The 17,920-nt window shown below is 45.4% G+C and overlaps 5 non-coding genes across 5 annotated transcripts; all 5 read right to left on the bottom strand.

Annotated features, from left to right (window-relative positions):
• Positions 1-225: 225 nt before the first annotated feature.
• Trnat-ugu (transfer RNA threonine (anticodon UGU)) lies at positions 226-299 on the bottom strand. Its single transcript has one exon. It is a non-coding gene; the product is annotated as a tRNA-Thr (tRNA).
• Positions 300-380: 81 nt separating this feature from the next.
• Trnat-ugu (transfer RNA threonine (anticodon UGU)) lies at positions 381-459 on the bottom strand. The gene has a single exon. It is a non-coding gene; the product is annotated as a tRNA-Thr (tRNA).
• A 10,029-nt stretch (positions 460-10,488) lies between these two features.
• Trnat-agu (transfer RNA threonine (anticodon AGU)) lies at positions 10,489-10,562 on the bottom strand. Its single transcript has one exon. It is a non-coding gene; the product is annotated as a tRNA-Thr (tRNA).
• Positions 10,563-10,645: 83 nt separating this feature from the next.
• Trnat-agu (transfer RNA threonine (anticodon AGU)) lies at positions 10,646-10,719 on the bottom strand. Its single transcript has one exon. It is a non-coding gene; the product is annotated as a tRNA-Thr (tRNA).
• An 83-nt stretch (positions 10,720-10,802) lies between these two features.
• Trnat-agu (transfer RNA threonine (anticodon AGU)) lies at positions 10,803-10,876 on the bottom strand. Its single transcript has one exon. It is a non-coding gene; the product is annotated as a tRNA-Thr (tRNA).
• Positions 10,877-17,920: the final 7,044 nt, after the last annotated feature.

The raw sequence follows: 17,920 nt of genomic DNA, 5'->3' as shown, positions 1-17,920 counted from the left end.
AACAACTTGGTATTCCTTGTCTTCATCGGCATTAGTCCTGTTTCCGAGGCTGGGCTGAGCCGCAAACACCGCTCCACCGGAGCAAGACATTCCCGCGCCCGCACCGAACGGTAGCCGGAAGTAGAATACTAAGCCACCGCGCCGTGGAATACCCGCCTTTTAAGCATTCACCTCAATCACGGGTATTGTCCTGTGAAGCATAAAAAGGTCAAACGAAATGACGTCAGGCACCGGTGAGATTCGAACTCACGATCTCCTGTTTACAAGACAGGCGCTTTAACCAACTAAGCCACGGCGCCGTGGAATACCCGCCTTTCCACATTCACCTCAATCGCGGGTATTTTCCTGTGAAGCATAAAAAGGTCAAAAGAAACGACGTGAGGCACTGGTGAGATTCGAACTCACGATGTCCTGTTTACAAGACAGGCGCTTTAACCAACTAAGCCATGGCACGGCGCCGTGGAATATTTTTTTTTTCTTCATTGCTGGTCTTCGACATACACAGATCATTGAACATATGCACATTACAACGATGCAAACAATGACCGTCTTCGTATCCAGTGGCGTACCAACTATTTCTCGAGGGGGGGGGGGCAATCCGCAAAAAATCTGAGCTCTCTCTCTCTCTTTATATATATATATATATATATATATATATATATATTGCAAATTACTAATTACTATTGCAATAGGTGAAAGAGCCTGTAAATGCGTCTGTCGGTTATTTTTATATTGAATAGACATAGACCTATTTATCTACCACGCATGGTGAACCATGGCGGCCTGAAACATTCTTTGAGTTTGCATTTATTTATTGCAAGTATATAAAATTTCAAGCTGATGCAGGAAAAAAAGTCAATGAGTGTCTCACAGAGGTCTCGGATCCCATCCAGTAGCAGCAGTACAGTGCACACAAGAAATGTACATTTTCTAGAATGTTAATAAATAAACAAAGAATTGTACTTGTTATTTAAGTTTACAGCCTAAATGTATCGATAGTTTAGGTAATACTATTGTCTATAGTTCTAAGCAAGGAAGTACAATCAACATAAATTACTTGCAATATTCACTAGAAAAAATCACAGCAGATGTGTGCAAGAACCTGATTTCCCGCGAAGGTGTACATTTCTTTCGAACAGTTGCAATAAAACTTCCAATTTCTTGTAATTATATCGCATACATTAGAAGTCGCCCGTATATGACTGTACCATTTGAAACTTTTGCCCGCATGTAATCCTTTGCAGCACTTCTTGGTTGGAATTATTAAAAAGCCAGTAATTCATCAACACACATGTCACTTCGCCATAACATTTACCGTGGTATCCTCCCTCCCTCCCTCCCCATTGCCCTCCTTATTGAATTTCTGCTATATTTGATATCGGTTGATTTCACAGTTCTGTCAGAGCAACGTGATAAATTGTTCGCAAAACACATTCATAAAGCTCCGTATCGCTTGCATGCGTAATTTACTGGAAGTGTCAAAATTAGTCCTCTGTCTTTAAACTTCACCTAAATATTGCCCGTAACGCGCCCTTTATTTTCGCCAAATATAAACAAAATGTCTTGCTTAGTTCACCGAGGACATCGCTGAACCAAGTCAGAACGTGTTATGGCACCTGAAAATACGGACAGAAAAACGACGGCCTAATAATTATTTGCAACACTTATAGCTGGATCAGGAACGTAAAAGTTATGTCGCACATTACAATTACCATGTACCTTCTTCCCTTTCCACAAAACATAAACCTGCTGTAACCTACAGCTATGTCGGGACACTGGGAAGCATAGCTGATAGCTGCCATATCACACGCTTTAACACTTGAATAAGAATCTTTTTACAAAGGCTGTGTATGGTCCAGCCACATTTAACCTCGCACAGACAGTTTCCATAGCACACCACCAATTTTCGCTAAATTTGGTCTTGGTGGCTTTTATAGTTCCACCATGACAGCGGGCTCAATTCTTCCCCGCTCGTTAGACACGCTCATCACATTCTAGAGTGTTTGCATACGTGATTTATTGCGAAAGCGCAATGACCCATCTACTCTAAACTTCAACTACACATTACCCATTAACTTGCCCTTACAGTCACAAAAGAAAACGAAGCTGCCTCCTTTAAGTCAATGAGGACGCCAGGCGAACCTTCTATATAATGCATGAAAAATAAAACTAAATAAAGTATGAGGGTTCAATAATTATTGGTAACGCTTTTAAATAAGCCGGAAACGGTAAGACTACGCGACACATTACACTTAAAGTCTGCCTATTCCTTCAAAGTATAAACATCGAAGCGCAGAGTTCTCTTGGGACATTGGGAAACCTAGCAGCAGCTTGATACTTTCGAACAATTGGTTACATTTTTAAACCTGTATTTGATCAACACGCATTTACCATCGCATGTGAACTTGGCAGATTGTTCACCTTATATTTCCAAAATTTGACCTCAGTTGTAGTTGTAATTATGCTAGCGCAGCCATCTAAGTTTTCCACCGCTCGTAAAACTGACTAATAATGTAATGGACCACTTGCATACGTATTCTAGCTACTGGAAAATGCGCATTTAAACCACCCATTTGAAACATTGCCTACACATTACCCATACCATGCCCCTAATTGTCCCCAGATATAAACAAAATGCCTCCTTTATCTCAAAGAGGACACCGGAGAAACAAACTACGAATCTCATATGATGCACGAAACACATGGAAAAACGAGGGTTTAGTAATTATCTGCAACAGTTGCATTAAAAGCAGGAAAGTGAATGTTTCGCAATGCATTGCTCTTAAAATTATCGCTATTTTCACACAATTTCAACCGTCTCTCGTGCTGTTGCTTTAGGAGTCTGGGAAACATTTCGATTAGCCGCAGTATGACTCCCTGGAACGCTCCAATGAATAACTTTCTACAAAGACTGTAATGAACCTACACAGAATAAACATTTATCCCTCGTCATTTCTTCGTACTTCATATGAATAAAAACATAATGCCCGCATAGTTCACCGAGGATACTGGGGGCAAACAACTGAATGCCGTGTATAACGCATAAAAATTGGGATAAAGAGACTATTCAGTAACTGTTTTCGGAGCACATAAGCAACCTACACAGTGCAAATTTTCGATACACACCACCCAAATGTGAGCCTCATTTATTCAAAATATAAAACATCTGCTGTTATCGCTCCTGCTGGGATACAAATTATAGTTTAGCTCTTCTTTAGAAACAGCCTGAAAATGAAATGGACAACGTCAGAAGTGACGCACGCTTTAGAAAAAAAATTCAAGCCAGTGTTCTGTTCGGATTTAAATGGCTCTGCACGTTCGACCAAGGTCACTTTCATGAACATATCTAGAGTGTGTCGTGATTAGACAGTGAAACGCGACAGTTACACCTGCAACAGGTTTGATTAGACTTTTTGATGATGATAGGATACTCAGGCTGAGGCTAAGGCATACTGAGGCTGTCTCCGGACAAAGATTAAATAGTGCCAACTTTTGAAAACCCATCGATTTCATGGCATAAACCACACCAGTCGTTGGACGCGGCTGATTAAAATACGTTATTCTTAACCCCCCCCCCCCTCACCCGCAGGCTGACTGCGTTTTTAATAAAAGTACGGACATAGGGGTCCCAAAACACTGGACATGATGCATGTACTGCAAGCTGACATTCGTTAAGGCGGGAACTGCTCAGCGCCAGGCCTTCCCCGCAATGCGAGCGCGTATGGAGGATCCCGGGTGTCCTTCCCTACAGCGCGTCCAGAGAGAATCCTCGCTGCCCAAGCAGGGGATACGTAGTAAAGAAAATTATTACTGACATGACCACTCTATTAAGACAGAAAATTTAGCTTCCGTTGTAGTTTTGTTGGACTTTCCAGCATACAACCGAAAGTGCCCGCTTTCAAAAGGAGGGGGGGGGGGCAAATGGCATACACTGCCCCCCCCCCCCCACTTTTGACAGTGGGGGGGGGGGGCAAGTGTCCCCCCTGCCCTCCAGGTAGATACGCCTATGCACGTATCAATTCGGGTGGTTCCGTTCTCGCTCGATAAGCTTCACGCAGATATAGCATACTTTCCATAAAATGATCTCTCCCAGGACGAATAACTAGTCTCTCATGGCGTACATCCATTCGAGTCTTCCAGACGCTGTGTAAACACAGTGCCATAAACATATCACATGGCTTATCTGCGCTTTCAGCGGGCAAGCAGCGGATGCCGTACGGAGTAATCGGTAATTCTTTCAAAGTTCGTTGTAGGATGTCCCATGGAACACTGCATCTGAACAATCAAGGAACATGCGCTCAATTGTTTCGGGTTGCCGGCATTTGAGGCAATTCACGGACCAGGGCACAAAGATTCCCCTTTTCGTTAGCCATGGCCTCACTGGGAGCGTTCCACTGTGTAATTGAAAGAAAAACGCTTTTACGGATGACCGTATCGGCATCCCCTTCACTCTTTTCAGCACAATTATTCCACTGCATTCAGCGTAGTACATTGAACGTTAAACAGGCACTGGCGATGAGACATATAGTAAATATTTGTACAGTCTTTTCCGCTTAACACATGCAAGGTATTCTGTTGGAAAGCGCACATGTAGGAATTCAAAAGACAACACGACTTCTCGCAGGAAGCCTCTGAGCCTAGGTCCTATTGTGTAATTTTAGGACACAACAAATTGAGGCAGCGCGTTACGCAAACGGGTTTGAAGGACTGCGCACAAAAACGGATCTTTCTGATCACGTAGAAACAAAAATCTGGACACAACCTGTGTTGAAAAAAGATGAGCTTGCCCTAGGCTCCCACTTTTCACCGTCCTAAACAAATTGGTGCGACTCGTACGCTCCCAGACGGAACCCCAAATAAAGATCACAAACTGCCTGTGTATTTTTTGTATGCCGACTCTTGATGCACATAGTGCTTGCAGCACATACCAAATTTTGGCCACTCAGAATACATTACACACCGTTGGTCGGGTGAACATTGATAGATCTCGTCCACCGAACTTTGCCGTTTTTGCCTTTATTTCTTCCACCTCTTCTTGCCAATAATCTTTTGTGTCCTGGTAGTGTTGTAGAGGTACCCCTAAGTACTTGGTCGGCACATATGTCCACTGGTTTTTTGCAAAAAGTGGAGGTGTGTCCTCCCACTGCCCATACCATATCCCAGTCGACTTGCCCGAATCAATTACGCTCCCTGTCATTTTACAATACTTTGCCACAACACTAACCGCATTACTTGCACTTTGCATGTCGTCACAAAAAAAGCGACGTCATCCGCGTACGTCAGCAGTTTTACTTCACTGTTGCCCACCCTAAAACCAATGATGTTGCTATCTTCTATTATCTTTAAGCGCATTGGCTCGAGTTGTAGGGCAAACAGTAGAGGCGATAAACCACATCCCTGTCCCACGAAAGACCAACTATGACTTTTGTGGAAACGTCTGCATAACATATTTAGATCCCTTCTTTTAAGATTGATCGCAAATTTACGTGCTCTAAAACATTGAAAAGAATTGCGTGCGTCACTCTATCAAACGCTTTTTCTAGGTCCAATTGTACCATAGCAACCCTACCAGAAAAGTCTTCACAATGCTCAAGAACTGTTCTTGCTACGTGTACGTTAGTGGTAATTGACCTGCCCTTGGGGCCACATGTTTGATGTGGCCCTATCAACCGTGTTATTATGCTTTGTAACCTTCTGCCCAAAAGGTTTGTGTATACTTTATAGTCTGTATTCGATAGGCTGATTGGACGATAGGCTCGCACAGATAGGAGTGATGTGGAATCGGTAGATTATGGTATCAGTACAATGTGGCTCTCGCGAAATTATGGTTGCAGTAACTGGTTTTCATAAGCTACTGTGATTACATGATAAAGGGCTGTAGCTATTTCTGTTTTGAAAAATTTACAGAATGCTCCACTCAATCCGTCAGGTCCTGGCGTTTTGCCAGGGCTCAAGTCATCTATAGCTTGCTCTATTTCTTTGATGCTAATTGGCATTTCTAATCTTTTTCATTCTTCCTCTTCTAGTCTCGGAAAAAGGTGTAAGAATTCACGATCGAAACATTGTTCACATTGCGGTTCCTGTCCTAAAAGTTCGCCGTAATATTCTACAAAGCGCGTTGGACGGTTTCTTTGTCACGTACAACTACACTTTGGTATGTTATCGCATTTATCTCTTTTCTCGCGGCATAACTCTTTGCATCCGAAAGCGAGCGCTTTGTAGGTTGTTCCCCACACCATAAACGTTCTGCGTGTGCGCGTATAATTGCACCACGGTATTTTCCCTTATCAACAAGCTCCAACTGTGCTTTCGTTTGTTTTGTTTATTTTGCAAAACATCCCCGATGGTTGCTCTCCATGCTTAAATAAAAGTTGAGCTCACTTTGTAATTCCATTTCTTTTCTTCTTTCTTGGTGATGTAAAACACTGGATCTTTCTATCGCTGTAAACTTCGTTTCTTGCTCAAAACACTCCCACTTTCACGTGCAGTCTTTTTGATCCCCCGATAACAGTTCTTTGAGACTATCTTGAATTTTTTTACAAAGGTTTCGTCATGCAGCAGTTTTTCATACAATTTCCATAGTCCCCAGTTGAAACTTGACGGCTTTTTTGGACCAAGTGAAAAAGAGACCAACCTGTGGTCGCTAAAATAAACATGCTTGATTTCATAATTACTGCACAATGCTATCGCTTCCGCAGAAACATAGACACGATCCAGCCTTGCGTGACTGTCCCCTTGAAGATAAGTGAACTGAGGTGCATCATTATTAGCTAAATCGTCGACTATATCTTCTAATTTATATTCTTCCACCAGTGCTGCTAAATGTATAGCGCACTTACATCGAGACCAGGCTGCTTACGGGCACTGTCTTCCATTTAGCAGACACTTGAAGTCTCCCATCATGACTATGGTTCTTTCACACTTCAAGTGTCATTCCACGCTTTCAAAAAACGTCCTGCGCTCGGCTATACTATTTGGCGCGTAAACGCAGATAAGACGCCACTTCAGAGTAGAAAGCACAAAAATCACACATTATAATGCAGCCGATATCATCACTAAATACCTTTTCAACAGATATATCAATATTATTCCGGAGAAAAAGCGCACAGCCCCCAGATTTCCAACAGAATGAGAAACACACACATAATATCTATACATGAAAGGTTGCACTAGGCAGGTCCGTCCCTTCCTCAGTTTCAATCTTTGTATCCTGAGCCGCAATATTGTCAAGATTCTTTTCGATGAACAAGCGATTAAGCTGACATTGCTTCCTCCTTTTCGTAAGACCGCGAACGTTAATCATGCCTACGCGTAAGGGGGTGTTTCAAGACGTAACTCCATTTCTAGATAAAAGAGATCACAATACATTCACTGCTATTGTCGGCTACGAAAGGTCACTTACATTGCCTTCACGTGTCTGCAGTGAGCTTGTACGCTTGACTGGCATTCCATCCACAGCTCCGAAGTAGCAGCATTGTCCCCCCCCCCCCCCCCCTATTCCGGCCGCGGCGGCCGCATTTAGACGGGGGCGAAATGCAAAAACGCCCGTGTGCTTGCGTTGTAGTGCACGTTAAAGAATCCCAGGTGGTCAAAATTAATCCGGAGCCCTCCATTACGGCGTGCCTCATAATCAGAACTGGTTTTGGCACGTAAAGCCCCAGAAAGAAGAAAGAAGATGTCCCCCCTCTCCTCCGAAACGGGCACAAACACACGCACGTACCGCGTATTAAGTCGGAGGTGTCCCCGACACCTTTCTTACCGGCGGTAGGTTTGGCGCCGGTCGAAAAGTAGGCCTCCGGACAGTTGCTGTCTTCACAGGTGGTTCACTCGCAGTTGAAGTGCTCGACTCTTTCCCCCCGCCGGCACTTTCTTCGTGCGTTCTCTTGGCCGCTGCCGCCGCTTTGTTGGTGTCTGTAGTGTCCATGACGCATACATCATCCTGGGAAGTTGTTATGGGGGATTTCTTGCCTGCACTTGCGCCGCTGTTTGTTTCAGCATCTTTAGCAGGTGTAGGTGGGCCTGATGTCGATATGGCTTCACTCGCGGCCTGCTTTAGATAGTTTTTTGCCGTCGTTACCGCCAAGTCGTTTTTCGAACGCGGCGACAAAGATGGTCCAGATGCACTGACAATTTCCTCCGCGTCAACTTCATCCATAAGGTGCTCCTTGACGATTTCCTCGCTTTTCGGTGGCCCTGCAACGTTTGCGTACGTGCGTACGCACTGAATTTCTTCGTGGCCGAGCCGTCGACACACAGAACAACGCGGCACGCGGCACTCACGCCTCATGTGCCCCGTGCGGTTGCACCGAAGACACAGGGGGGCACGACCTGACACGACCACTAGCGCCATTATGCGTGATATTCGTAGCTGATGCGGTAAGTCATCAATTGTTAAGCCAGGTTTGAGTTTAAGGGACACCGTACGCATAGACGACCCCTTGTCCATGATGCCTTGTACTCGCCAGCGTTCTTTCAGGATGTCGGAGACTTTCCCGTACGGAGCAAACGCCGCATGTACAGTCGAGTGCAAAATATTAGAGACCACGGGAGCGGCGATTAAACTGCATTGCTGCGCCTTCTGACGGCTGCGCGCCGAAGTTGGAGAGCGCGTACTGCGCAAGCGCGTACTTTCTTACCTGCCAGCCTGCTCGTTCGCTCGTTTCAACCACGCGCGCACCGGAACGCGTGAGATAGCGCAAGGTGTCACTTCTGCTAGCCACTGTATACTTCTGCAGCCGCCGTTGAATCGCCCGAGTAATGATGTCGTCATATCGTGACGAAAACACATTTGCACTGCCAGCGCTTGGAGCGCGCCACTCTCTGCGCCTTGCTTCTTGATGCTGCGCGGCGCGAAAAATATGCTTTGCGTCACTTTTTCTATAATCGAGTATTGTGATAAGGTCAGGAAGCAGCAATGTCTTTTGCGCTCCACTTCCTGAAACTTAAGCATGATGCAATTATTTGTGGTACTCAGTCCAAATATCATGTACCCAGACACATACGTGAAACCACCGAACATCGAGCAGCTGGAGAGAAGAGCCAGGGAAGAGAACGGAGAATCATCGCAGATTTGTTCTCAGAAACAGTAAATGAAAAGGAAACCCCGACCATTACGATAATTCCTAATGCGAAATTTGAGCGCACCTCTATACGTGTTTTCACTTATCGCGGGCAATCTGCCTCATGCGGCGCGTTGCAAACGATCGAAGTGTGGCGCGACTGCCTCGCATAATTTGGAGATCGCGAGGGCCAGCGCGTGGGTGACGCGTGGGTCATATTCTGTGTTGCGGTACAAAGCGTGTCTGGCGTTTCACAGCCCCGTAGCTGAGCGGGACTCTTTATTCTTCCCAATAAACTATGCATTGCATTGAAACCCGGCAGATCGGACACTCGGTACTTGCCCGCGTGCCTTCTGCGATGATTCCCCGTTCTCTTCCCTGGCTCTTCTCTCCAGCTGCTCGATATGCAGTGGTTTCACGCATGTGTCTGGGCACATGATATTTGGACTGAGTACCACAAATAATTGCATCATGCTTAAATTTCCGGAAGTGGAGCGCAAAAGACATCGCTGCTTTCTGACCTTACCACAAAACTCGATTTCAGAAAAAAGTGACGCGAAGCATGTTTTTCGCGCCGCGGAACGCCAAGAAGCAAGGTGCAGAGAGTGGCGCGCTCCGAGTGCTGCCAGTGCAAATGAAGTGTTTTCGTCACGATATGATGACATCATCATTCGGGCTGATTCGACGGCGACTGCAGAAGTGACACCTTGCGCTCTCTCACGCGTTCCGGTGCGCGCGCGGTTGAAGCGAGCGAACGAGCAGGCTGGAAGGTCAGAAAGGACGCGCGTGCGCAGTACGCGCTCTCGAACTTCGGCGCGCAGCCGTCAGAAGGCGCAGCCATGCAGTTCAGTCGCCGCTCCCGTGATCTCTAATATTTTGCATTCGACTGTACGTCTTCGTCGTGCACATTGTGCAGTAACCACTGCAGCTTTAGCCGCACCTCCCGGTTATGCGGATCCACAACCGAACAGCGTCGTTCCTTGACTTGAACTTCCGCATACGTCAGCATCTTCTTCGTCGCCTTTGCACTCTCGAACGTCACAGCCCAGACGTCGTTCATCTAAGAAGCCCCCAAGGCGACCACCTCAGGGAGCAATTCCAGATGAGCCAGCGTGTAGCGAAAATCTTCGACACGAAATGGCCTCGCTTTCACGTCGCCGTGAAGAAAAACGGTGTTTAAAACAGACGAACCTGTAGGTAGAGGCGGCAAAACAACGTGGTAATCCTGTTCAACAGTCTCAGGCATCCTGTTTCCGCGGCTTGGCATAGTTGCAAACACCGCCCCTACGGAGCGCGACATTCAACGTTCGTACCGAACGGTAGCCGGAAGTAGAATGAACTTAGCCTTCGAACAACGGTCTTTTCAGCGTTCACATCAATCGTGGGTCTTGTCCTGTAAACAATAGAAAACGGCAAAAGGAATGACTTGAGGCACCGGTGAGATTCGAACTCACGATCTCCTGTTTACTAGACAGGCGCTTTAACCAACTAAGCCACGGCGCCTTCGAAGAACGCTCTTGTCAGCGTTCACATCAATCGCGGGTATTGTCCTGTAAACAATAGAAAACGGCAAAAGGAATGACTTGAGGCACCGGTGAGATTCGAACTCACGATCTCCTGTTTACTAGACAGGCGCTTTAACCAACTAAGCCACGGCGCCTTCGAATAACGCTCTTTTCAGCGTTCACATCAATCGCGGGTATTGTCCTGTAAACAATAGAAAACGTCAAAAGGAACGACTTGAGGCACCGGTGAGATTCGAACTCACGATCTCCTGTTTACTAGACAGGCGCTTTAACCAACTAAGCCACGGCGCCTTCGAGTAAGCGCCTTTTCAGCGTTCACATCATCTGCGAACAGGATACCGTGATTGCCACATTTCGATGTTTATTTGCATTTCTCCAAACCTGCACGACCGGTCGCACTCCGTTGAGTTGCGAAGTATTGCTGTCACGTATGAAAGAGGAGCGTGCCTGGCGACCGGAATTTGTGGTTTGCCGACAAACCTTCTGTTTCTGAAGACGAGCAAGTCTTACTGCGGGCATCGCTGCTACATCTGTGTGGCTCTGAGAATATTACGCAGCGTCCGTTACCATAAATATTGCTTCGGTACACTTAAGCACTCCTACAGAAAAATTTCGTAGCTCGACGGAAAATTCATGCGTATCTCTGATGGTGAAATACGAGTGTCATAACTGAATGTTCGTCTAAAAAATGTTTACAAGCCAAGATGATAAATTAAACGGTGTTCTTGTGCATTTAACTAGAACGTTGATATTATGGATCGAAAGTGATGAGACCTGTGATGTGAGTTTCAAATTTAAATTTTCGGCTTAACAGTTTATTACAAGCGTATGGATTTCGACCGTAAAAGTGAGAATGGATCAGCACCAAATCGCACTATGAAGGATGATCAGTGGTAACTAGCTTCACAGCTTGCGAAATAAACTTCGCGTCAACAGAAAATAATTACTGTTACAGAATTTTCATGAAGCACGCAGAAGATGGAATCTTCAGAATATGCGAAATTGAAAGAGACGGAATTAAGCCTAGCTAGATCGATAGTTAATTCATATAATGAATATCATAGTTGTGTCTGTGCCAAAAGATATGTTTGTTGATTAAAAATTGCCGCTGAAGGTCGCACTGGTGCTCCTAATTTTGAAGAGCCCGTACCGAAACGGATGAGCTCACGTAACCTGCGCATGACCTCCTTTTATGCCACTCCCTGTAAATTATCGAGTGCGGGCTTCACATGAGATGTACCATAGTATACACCAGGTGAGGCAAATTCTAACTTCTAATTTCGTAATTTTCTCGCGTGTAAATGCACGCGAATTTCTTATTACAGAAGCCTAATATTCGAACGTAGCGTGACCTTATATTCTCTTCTAATGTAGCTTTACACATTCAGCATGAAGCAAGAGGCTAAACATTCAACTGGTTTACGGAGCCCGCTGTACAGAAAGTCTTAAATTGAGAATAATATAAGATAAATTCTCGGTTGTTACAGGCCATGACCACAATATGATTGTGGGTCACGCAGTCGTTTGATATTCAGGATTAATTTTTACCAGTGAGGTTCTTTAACGGTGCGCCCAAAGCATGGTACCAGAGCGATTTTGAATTTTGCCGCCATCATGATGTGACAACTGCGGCCGAAAAGGAACCTTCGACTACGCGCTTCACAGAAATGAAGATTAAACTTCGTCTTATAGATGTGTGTACCATTAAATTGATTGCTCGGAATTAGATGGCATTCCGCTGACATTGCTGAAATTCCACGCCGGATCTTGTCTGGTGGTATGGGAATAAATTCGCTTTTTGTACGACAGAGTTTAACTGCTAACAAGATCCTTTTGCTTTATCCCACCCTTAGAAGACAACTCCTGCGATCAACTAGTGATATAACAGTGGAACTTTCACATCCTTACCTTTTTCTGCACAAGCATTGATAAGTAATTTCCTACGCGTTTCGCTGTCTCTTGTCCAGATGTCTTTGACACGTAAAGCGATTTCAACTATACCAGTTCTTTTATCCCTGTTGTTGATTGCCAATAGTCTAAAATATTTTAGAATGACAGAAGGTATAGTATTTTCAACGTTCCCACCATGTTCGCGTAGAATCTGAGTTCTGATGCAATAAAACCCATTATCTGATCAGATATAGCAACCGTGAATTTATTTTCAAGTAGCTTGAGCAACAGCCTTTTCTGCACCATAGATAATCAGTTTACTTTGGCATCCTCCATTATCAAGGCAATGTACCTTCTCTGCTTAAGCCGTCAGTTGGTCGCTACATCATCTTACTTTATAGCTCTTTCTTGCTGAACGCCGTCGCGCAAGTGCAATGCCCTGGAATCTCTCTGTTGGGGCCGCGATTTTTTTCCTGGACATCTTTTGTGAGTACCTTGACTCTCTAAATGGTAGATTGCATCTCGAACTGGCCATCTCATTTTTTTTCTATTTTTTCTCGCAAGTGTTCAGTGTTTTTGGAACCAGCGAGGTTTCGCTTGCACGTCTCTGCAGGCTGAAACATCTGTCGGCAAAGCAGTAACGCAGTTCAAAGTGTACTTTATACACCGTGGGCAGGGTTGCCGCAGCAAATAACGGTTATCCATCTGATACCTATTATCATGTAGGTAATATCCGAAACCTGAAGTCTACACCTGTAGAATAGGTTTTTCAGCGTGCTGCCTCTTGCACTGCCGTTACGCCTACTTTCCAAGTATGGTCTCGTACTTGACTTTATAGCACCGCTGCCTGTCACACTAGTTGACGTTACCACTATTACCCTCATATACGATGAATAGAAAATTGATATCGACGGTTGATCAACGACAAGGCAGTATCCGTAATCAGGATCACAATTAAGGCTTCGGTGCGCTGACGCTTCAATCCTGTTTCATTGTGTGTGACTGCTGCGAAGCGGCAGAGACGTAACTGTTAGCACAAAGCAGAACGAGTGTTTCAGGGTGCTGCCTTTTCTGCTGCCGTGATGCCCGTTGAAACGTCCCGAAGCAATGGAGAAGTAATTAGAGATGACTACAGTAGAATGCTGTGCAAATATTTTAACCACTTCGAATTGTCTAACCCGAGCGCAAAGCGTAGTAAAATAGCTGTTTTTTGTGTTCACCCTTCTATGGAAAGCTCAGCTGTTGTCGGAAATAAAGTTCACAACCACGTGATCAGCAGCAGAGCGTCCTAGCCATTCTTATCCTGAGGCAGGTTTTCTTTTTCATCGTGGTTAGAGAAAACGTCATTCCGAAGTCACTCGTTTTATCGAGCTCCCCTATAATTTTCCGCGTTATAATAAATCAGGAGATCCCGATGTTATCTCCTCCAATTCCCGCAAAGCATTTCATCTCTTCACAAATTTGTTCTGAAGGTTAGCTCGGTCTCGCTTCTCGATTTCTTGAGGGAGTTTCTACTAGCCTAAACTCATATTTCGGTTGTACGACAAACATTTTCTGGGTTATCATCAGCTTCAGACGTTAATTGCATCCTTTAAGTGAAAACACGGCTCAGATCACCTATATATAATAATCGTATATAGTTTATTTACTGGCGCTATTCTATTATCATCGCTAGCGTGGAATCTATATTTATAAGGGAGGTTCTTTGTCACAGTGGCCAATCAGTCCACAACCTCCATTAGATTTTACTATGCGCCAAGTGCAGCCTGGAATTACACAGGCCTGTCTTCAAAAACATCTCAAATAAGTGAAATAGTTTGCAGTTTCCCTCTGACGGTCTCCTGGCGCTCAGATAACCAGTGTCAGGTCGGAGCATTAGTTGCCGGGCGTGAAAACAGCATTTTGAGAAAGGCTGCATAAAAATGATATGTAAAAATACCCCGGTGTACAGCCTATTGGTTGTACTTTAATGTACTTCAGTGCGGCTTCTATGCTAGTGCGCTTTTCGCTTTGGGCAGATGAGACCATTGAAACCACCTAAATCAACTTCATAAGTATAAATGCGTAGGTGTCAAAGTAGCTACATATAAAATGGGCTTCTGGGTCTGTCAGTATACCATATACTTTATCACCGAAAGGCAAACACACCATGTCCGAACTCAACTTATAAGCTATATCGCCATCACCAGTGGAACATTCTTACCCGCCAGCATAACCTTGCAGCCTGTTACGTCTCAACCTGGACAAGCGCATGCCTTAGACGTTTCCCACGAGGTGGTCCATTCATCAGCGCGCGCAGCGACAGCAATCAGGCGCGTCATGGACTGTGACGTGCTAACAAAAGAGCTCGCGTCGTGTCCACAACAAACACCACCATCGATGGATGTGGTAATTGCCGTGAAGATTACTACCAAATCCTGATCCTGACAAGAAGGCCGTCACGCAAAGCGCGCTTATTGATGAAAGCGGCCATCGTCGCCCAAAACTGGTAACAGCATCGAGCAAAGTTTCCCAGGTGGCCACGCATGCTCAAGAATGCGGGTGCGGGGGTGATGCATTGGAGGCGGGCCCGGCGGAATGGATTCAGCGATTGGCATTGGCCGAGCTACCGACATCAGATTCCAAGTCCAGTTTCTTAGTGAAGACGACGGGATTAAAAGCGGAGGCGTGTGGTGCAGTGGGTGGTTCTGACGTGTCCTGATGCGAACTCCGACGTTTAATATGCTCCTGATAGAGTGGGCTTCCGTGTACATGATATAAAGTGTAAAGTGTACATGACCAAAATTACACAATTTTTTCTTATTCCTGCTACTGGATGTAATCATCAATGGGCTTGGTGGATTCCTTGCCCAAACACCACCTCGAGCCGCAACAAGCGGTATACAGAACAAATATTTTGGGCACTCGAGCAGATATAGCAAAAATTAGGCTTAAAATGCCAAACATTGCTGCACTGAGTCACTGGTAGAAGTAATGCATGACAGTAGCTTTCACCCACTTGACCTACACTGAGGGACACGCAGATCAAGGTTGTGCATTTCTGTCGCTTTCTTTATTTTTACAGCTCAGCACTCCTGGGGCGCTATAACGTAAAATGACTCCAAACTGTTTTGATTCCAATTTCTGCAATCAGCCTCCAAGATTGCTCAAAACATTTTCTGGCCACTCCTAACACGCCCGTCTGCCACGCGGCGTCACGAAAACCGCAATAGCTCCCCCTCTGATATAACGTGTACACACTGTTTATGCATGATTAAACCGCACAAAAGTAAAATAATCATTCCTGATGCGACGCGTTTTCCTCATTAGCCCTCTGCTATGCGTCCAATGTTTTCTGGCTATGCCCACTTCGCCTGTCTGTCACGCGACCTCACGAAACCGCTGAAACTCACCACGTCAAAGTGACGTGTACGCGAAAAAATTCATTATATGCCGACAAAAACTGAAAAAATCTCTGAATAGCCACAGACAGGGCCGGTATTTTCTAGCGATGCCTTATGACTTATTCTATACTTGTCTTATCATCCACCGCTCACTGCCGGCTGATCCCGTTGATAACGCGAGCGGACCGTAGCTGTGACCACTGACAAAGCGCGATCAGCGCGAAAAGCCATTAGCAACGGAAGGGCATCGCTACAAAATACCGGCCCTGCCCTGTTCCGAAAGGAATAGAAGATGTGTGCCCGCCGATGACTCAGGCCCTCACTACTCGCACTTGACGGTCAGCATGTATTTATTTGCGCATGATAAACCTTGTTGTGTGGCAGTAAAACGTTATCGAGCCCTTTCGGCATGCATACGACATCGCTCTGCCAACTCTTCCTTGCTGATGATCCGTTTAAGCGGTATTCTTATCCTTCCGTTACACGCCGCCGCAATTTTCGACCAGCCACCACAAGCTAAGTAAGGCGATGCGGACCAATCGGAGAAGCCGGCACCACCCTTTTCATGCGGTTATCTATTTTCACTGTGCTGGCTCGGCCCCATCGAAACCCTCTCCACTAGAGCGTGCTCCTCGCCTCTTATCAGCCAATTAGATAAGAAAAACCGCGGAGTGTAGACAATGGTTTTGGTTTTGAAAGCGAACAAAAGTGACCTCCTATAAACGAGGAGAGTGTTTGATTGGGTTGTTCAGACAACGCTGCGGGTTACCGCCCGATGCTTGCGTCGATGGTTACGTAAATTTGACGTCAGGAGTTTGGAAGCAAAACAGTTTGGAATCCTTTTACGTTATAGCGCCCCTGGACTTTTGATGCAAAAGGCCCCATGCCATGTCTGCTTCTCCCGAATAGATTCAGAAGAAATTGTGAATCATAGTATGGGCCATCTTATAGCTCTCCGACGTAACATCCCCTAACTCATTACTTTATTTATTGCAGTCAGTCAAAATGTATCGCTTAAAACTTCTCAGACAGTCGCTTTCGGATAAGTCATCATAGCTATAAAAAAAGCTTGGTTGTGGCGGTGCGGTGGCATAAGTCTCGAAATAACCGGCGCGAACACGGTGGCCTTCACCAACGAAGTTTGCGCGTTTGTGACAGAGGTTGTGTTTCAGAATGGAGTATGGCACTATGGTGACAGAGAAAGGAGCACAGGGTTCCTGTGCTTCCTTAGTAGAAACGCCTACGCTGTCGCTACTTAAAGTATTGTAATGTCTAGGGTCTGTGACGGCGCACCAGAAGGTCAAGCATAGAGGAATAAACTGCAAACAATTCACTAGGCAAACATCTACTCTCTACATTAAAGACACAGTTTGGCGGCCATGATTGCAACAAGTGTGGTTCATTGTCATCAAACCGAATCACAGCGGCCGCCCACGTCTGGCTATGCATCTTCCAGATGTGCCTGCGGTGACAAGGCGAATTTTATGACGTGTTGCAGTGATCTCTTGGCACGCCTACAAGCTGACACATGGCAGGTTCGTCTTTCTGGAAAGTACCATTACGTTCAAGAGTCACGCGTTACCTGATATCACGAGCGCTTACTGCAAAAACTTTATGGTGTAAGTAGCGCTGCTTAGGTGGCACACACAGAGACACTTACACGTCAACATAAAACAGAGCCGAGGACACAATGCTTGTTTATCGTTTACGACTGAGTTTCCCTGCGTGTGCTTCCTTAGCCGTGGATCTTGAGCAAAAAGTCATGCCATACCAACCAGCCCCGTCCAAGCACGCCTGAGGGTTATTTCTCGGCGTTATTTCTCGCATAAGCAGAAACATTATTGATTTGTTTACCCTCAGGGCCGGAGGATTACACAGGGGGGAGCGGGTAGAGAACAAACATAGTCCACAATATCATGACCAAGCATTATAAAAAAGCAACTTAGCCAGAGCGAATGAAACTTAGATGGCAGTACCACTGACCCCTTGTTTTACTCGTTTCTTTACTCGCTTTCTCGCTCTGCGTTTCATGAACGCGAGCGGGTAACTTTTTTTTTATTTT

This window comes from Dermacentor silvarum, chromosome 8 (genome assembly GCF_013339745.2).
Source record: "Dermacentor silvarum isolate Dsil-2018 chromosome 8, BIME_Dsil_1.4, whole genome shotgun sequence".
NCBI classification, from domain to species: Eukaryota; Metazoa; Arthropoda; class Arachnida; order Ixodida; family Ixodidae; genus Dermacentor; species Dermacentor silvarum.
This window is presented reverse-complemented; position numbering and strand designations above follow the sequence as displayed.